Source organism: Elaeis guineensis, chromosome 15 (genome assembly GCF_000442705.2).
Source record: "Elaeis guineensis isolate ETL-2024a chromosome 15, EG11, whole genome shotgun sequence".
In the NCBI taxonomy this organism is placed as follows: domain Eukaryota; kingdom Viridiplantae; phylum Streptophyta; class Magnoliopsida; order Arecales; family Arecaceae; genus Elaeis; species Elaeis guineensis.
Window position 1 is genome coordinate 74,873,480 of NC_026007.2, and position 6,000 is coordinate 74,879,479.

Consider the following 6,000-nt stretch of genomic DNA (forward strand, 5'->3'; position numbering starts at 1 on the left):
AGCTCCCTATACAAATATTCCCACATAAAACTTGCAAATTGCGTTGAGCAGGAGGGGGAAAAAAGAGAGGCGCACGTAGGGCTGGAAATGGATCAGGTTAAATCGGGCTACATCCCCATATGAATCCGGTTCGAATTTATTTTTTTCGGACTTCAGTGCTTAGGTCCAAAAATTGAGTCGGCCCAAACCCAATTAACAATACGTGGGGTTTCAAATAATTACATAGATAAATGATTTCAATAGATAAGAAATACGAATATATTTAGGAAAAAATGATATTTCTGTTAGCCCTTAGAGTATACTATCAAATCCATACAGATTGCATAAAAGGTAGGAATTTTAAGTAGAACGATTGGGGGATGTTGAGAGATGAAGAGAAAGGGATAAATTTTTTATTTTTCAAACACAAAAGAATGTACAAGATCTACATAGAGAATATAAAGGATCTCTTTTGTGGTAGGAAATATTTGCTCTACACTTTTATGGTAAGAAAATATAGTGATATTCTAGAGAATATTTTCTATACACTTTTATGGTAAAAAATATGGTCATATTCGACTACGTACTTTTGTGGTAAGGAAATACGATAATATTCTAGAGAATATTACCTACATATTTTTATGGTAAGAAAATATTTTACATATATTGTATCATTAGCATCCCCCCTCCAACTCAAGGTGGTAGAGATGATCTAACTTGAGTTTGTAAACTAGATCATGAAAATGTCTAAGAGATTGAGCTTTGATGAAAATATTAGCTATGAGACTTAAAAAAGTTGAACCGTACCACGAACAATGTGTTGACACACAAAATAACAATCACACTTAATATGCTTGGTGCGCTCATGGAAGACATCATTGTGCACTATTTGAATGGCACTTCTATTATCACAGTATAGCATAGTGGCTAAGGAGTGTATAACATCCATATCTTCAAATAAGCAATGAAGCCAAATAAGCTCTTGGGTAGCATCTGCAATAGCTCGATATTCTGTCTCAGTACTTGACCTAGCCGTTACAGTTTACTTTTTACTCCTTCAAGAAATAAAAGAATCACCAAGAAAAAAATAAAATCAAAAGTGGATCGTCGATCTATAGGATCTCCTGCCCAATCTGCATCTAAATATGCACGTAACTGAAGGGATGAATGAGCAAAGCAATGAAGACCATAGAATAAGGTCCCCTTAACATACCGAAGAGTATGAAGTATAGCAGAATAATGTGTAGTATATGGTGCTGGTAGAAATTGGCTAACCAGATGTACAACATGTGCAATATCTGGATGAGTGATAGTAAGATATACTAAGCTTTCCACTAATTGATGATAAAAAAGTGGTATCTTTAAGTGGTGTACCATTAAGGACGTTGAGTTTGATATGTGGCTCGAGAGGAGTAGAATTGTTTTACCATCTATTAAGCCAGCTCGAGAGATAAGATTAAAAGCATATTTTGTTTAAGTGAGATAATATCCATCATCATCAGAATTGGCCTCAAGGCCCAAAAAATAACTGAGAGCACCAAGATCTTTCATCTCAAAGTACTGATTAGGATACTCTTTAAGCTAAAAAATGTCATGAATATCATCATAGTAATAATCATGTCATTAATATAAAATAATAAAAAGATATACCATAGTCAATTTTACGGATAAAAAGAGCAGCATCATGGCATTAGATGTAAATCCAAAACTTCAATGATGGCACTAAACTTTGCAAACTAAGCACGAGGAACTTATTTGAGTCCATACAAAGCACGTCGAAGTTTACATACCTTATTTGGTGGAAAATTCAAACTTGGAGGAGGCTACATGTAGACTTCTTTTGTAAGATCACTATTTAAAAAGCATTTTTCATGTCCATTTAAAATAACTTTCATTTTTTTAATAACACAATTGCAAGAAGGCTTTGAACTGAAGAAAGATGTGCAACTTGAGCAAATATCTCTTCATAATCAATGCCATACTCTTGAGTGAAGTATTTTGCCACTAAGTGGGCTTTATATCGTTTCATAGAACCATCAGAATGGGTTTTAATTTTATAGACCCATTTACACCTTATAGCAGTCTTTCCAAAAGATAAATCAACTAGATCCCATGTATTTGTTTTATTCAATGCATGTAACTCTTCTACCATAGCTTGCTATCAAAGAGGATTAGAACTAGCTTTATGAAAAGATGAGGGTTCATATAAAAATGCATTAGCAAAAAGACAATGAAAGCCACGTAGATGAATAGAAGGTTCTCTTACTGAGTAGATCGATGAATTAACTATGACTCAGAAAACTTAGAAGAAAAAGAATTATCAGTAAAATTATTTGGAGGAACAGAAGCCTTAGGAGAAGTAGAAACAGTATTACCCGTAGAATCATCTGAAGGAGCCGAGTCCTCATGAGAAGTCATAGGAGTATCAGTAACAATGTTGAGCTCATTAGTAGAACTTGCATTGGATTCTTCAAGAAACAATTTGACTGATGGGTTAGTAAAAAATTCATTGGAACTAGAAAAAGATGAGTGAAAATATGAAATAGATGAGAATATTTTATGCTTCTAAAGACTACATATCTAGAAATTTTGAGTCGGTTAGATATAGTATCCCAACACTTATACCCTTTGTGTTCAATTCTAAAAAAAAGTACAAACGAGTTTGAGGTTCAAGTTTTGAATGCTCATGAGGAGAGAGTAAAACAAAGCATGCACAACCGGAGACTTTAAAAGTATGATAATCAGGAGTAGTTCATATGGTAATTGATTATGTAAAAGAAGTGCAGGTATATGGTTGATAGTATAAATAGCAATGAGGGCGGCTTTTCCTCAAAAATATTCTGGACAAGAAGATGAGATAAAAAGAGCATGAACTGTATCCAAGTTGTGTCATATTTTTATTTTGCTTGCCCATTCTATTGAGAAGTATCAAAACAATAATGCTGAGAGAGAGTTCTATTTTGGTGAAAAAATTGAGAAATTCTATTTCTTTATACTCCATTGCATGATTCGAACGAAAAATCTTAATATTGTGATCAAATTGAGTTTTAACTATATAACAAAATCATAATAAATTTGAGGCAATTTTGACTTATTTTTCTTGAGATAAATCCACGCATATTAGAAAAAACCATCTACAAAAATAACATAATATTTAGATCCTGCTACAGTAGCATTAGGAGATAGTCCCCAAATATCAGAATGAATCAAGTCAAATAGAGAATGAATCAAGTCAAATGGAGCAACAGAAACATAATCACTTTTATTAAAAGGTAAAGCATGATTTTTGACAAGCCAACATGATAAACAATTAACATTTGCATTTTGGACAGAATCTAAGTGACCACTAGAAATTAAGGCTCGTAACCTAGAAATGGAAACATGACCTAAGCATGAATGCCAAAGACTTAGAGATGAACTAGAAGAGGTTGAAACAGCAAGTTGTGGAAGGATCCGATGTGGAATACGAAGGAGATCAAACAAGTGACCAATCTTATGACCTGTCCCAAGTAGTTGCGTCGTCTGATGATCCTGCATACGACAACCATTTATATAAAAAAGAATATCAAGGCTAAGTTCAACTAATTGTCCAATAGAGATAAGATTGAAAGTAACTTTCGGAATCAGATAAGCATTTGGAAGAGATAAAGATGGTGTTGAAATATGTCCTATATGAGTGACATGCAATTAGAACCATCAGCAGTTTGAATATAAGGTACTTGTGAGGCAATAGATTTAGATTTAAATTGAGTCGAATCAGATGTCATGTGATTATAACAACTAGAATCAAAGAATCAAGATGTACCTGGAGTAGCAGAAAGTGCAATAGAATTTTGATAACCAGTTTTAGACACAACTTGCTTGTTTAGATTCTTAAGATCACTAACCGACAGATTGCTAAGAGAGACAAAAAAAGATTCTTCTGAGGCAACAACAGTAGCATGATGAGAAGTAGGCTTGAATTGGTTACCTGGTCTGAATGAATTACCTCTAGAACGATTGTTTTTAGGTTGCCTGTTGGGATTCTACGAACAATTAGAAAGTAGATGTCCAGTCTTACCACAGATCTTGCAGAAGTGAATTGGACAGTCCACTAAATAGTATCTTTGCTCATGACAATATCTGCGTACCATATTTGTGTGATGCCCGCCCGAGTAATGAATCTAACCCACCAAAGCCCAAAAAAAAAAAAAAAAAAACAGGGGAGAAGACTCCCGGAGATTCTTCCTCACGACTCCAACTGGAATCGAAAGAGCCCCCTCCGGCTCTATTTAAGGAGGAGAACCCTCCTCTCTCCCTCTCACGGAGAATCTTGGATCAATCGACGGCGATCGTCAGGAAAAGTGCTGCGGATATCCTTACTGTGCTCGTCCTAGTTTCTTGCTGAAAACTCCACCGCGTCAGAGGTAAGCCTTCTTTTCTCTTTCTCTCTCCTTTCCCTTCCTTCCCGTGTCGGTGTGCATGTTCACCGACGACCGGAGTCGTCGGATTTTCATGAAAAAAGGGTTCAATTTTCTTTTGATTTTTTTGGGTGCCGGTGGTCGCGCCGGCCACCGGTTTGGGCTCATTCGGGCGGCGAGTCGCGCTCCTTCGACCCCGACCATCTCTGTGCCGGTTGGCTGTCGGTCGGCCAAAATTTAGGGGGGGACTATAAGATCCCTGTTTCGATCAAAGCAAGCCCGGGAAGAAGAAAAGAAAAAAAGAAGAAGAAGAAAGGAAAAGAAAAGAAAAAGAAAAAGAGAAAAAAAAAAAGAAAAGAAGAAGGAAAAGAAAAGAAAAAGAAAAAGAAAAAGAAAAAGAAAAAAAAAAAGAGAGAAGAAAAAGAAGAAAAAAATAAAATAATAATAATATAATAATAATAAATAGGATTTTCTCTCCTCTCTCTTCCGTGAAGAAAAAGAAAAAAAAAGAAAGAAAAAAAGAAAGACAAATAAAATAAATAATTAATAAATAATGATATAAATAATAAAATATGAGAAAGAGAGTTTCTCTCTCTTCCCTCTTTCCCTTCAACCTGAACTAGTATTTTCTCTCTCTAAAATTGGACTTTCTCTCTCTAGATTATTTCTCTCTCCTAAGATTTTTTAGAATTTTGAGAAGAATGATGATGAATTTAAATGATCCTAGTGATGGATTTTTGATATGCGATCGTCGGACGGTACACCGGCATCCACTTTGATCAGATTAGGTATTTTTAAGATTTTATTTTTTTATGATTTTATTGAATTATCTACATGATAATTTTAGCATGATTTGATCTGATCAATCGGATTTGTTGAATCATATCGTTTGAGGAGTTCAAGATAAATTTTCTCTCTCTAAATTTTCTCTCTCTAAAGCCATTTCTCTCTCTATCGATTTTTCTCTCTTGATTGATTTATCAATGAAGAATTTTTTTTAATATTTTGAGCTGATGAAGAATCTTGATCCATGATTGTTGGGCAGTGTGTTGTTACTCACCTTGATCAGACCATGAATCCTTAGATTTGATCATCCATGATCTCGATCTAGCCACGACTTGATTTGATTATGTTGATTTCACCAATCGAGATATTGGACCAATCGTAATATTGGATTGTGTCACCTGATCAATTCGAATTGTACCTCATGAATTCTCTTTCCTCTGATTTTTTCTTTCTACTTGATTTTATGAAACCAATGAAGAAATCTCGATCTTATCACTTCGAATCCGATTTGATCCGATAGTCAAACTTTGGATCGTTTATGTCCTAATTAGATTTTGATTAGATGAAATTAGATGATCGGACCCAATCTAAACGTTGAAATATAGTATTCGTATTCTTTTTGATTATTGAATTTGATTCGTATAGGTATGTTGACACCTGATAATCGGATGTTGTGATATGGTTTATGAACTAAAGAATTTTAGAAGAAAATATATAGAATTATGTGGATTTATTGAAATGCGTTCGAGATAAGTAATGTTTTACTTTTTCTAGATTTATCGATAAATTATAATGTATTTTTCTGATATGATTTGTGAAACGATGCATGAATTGC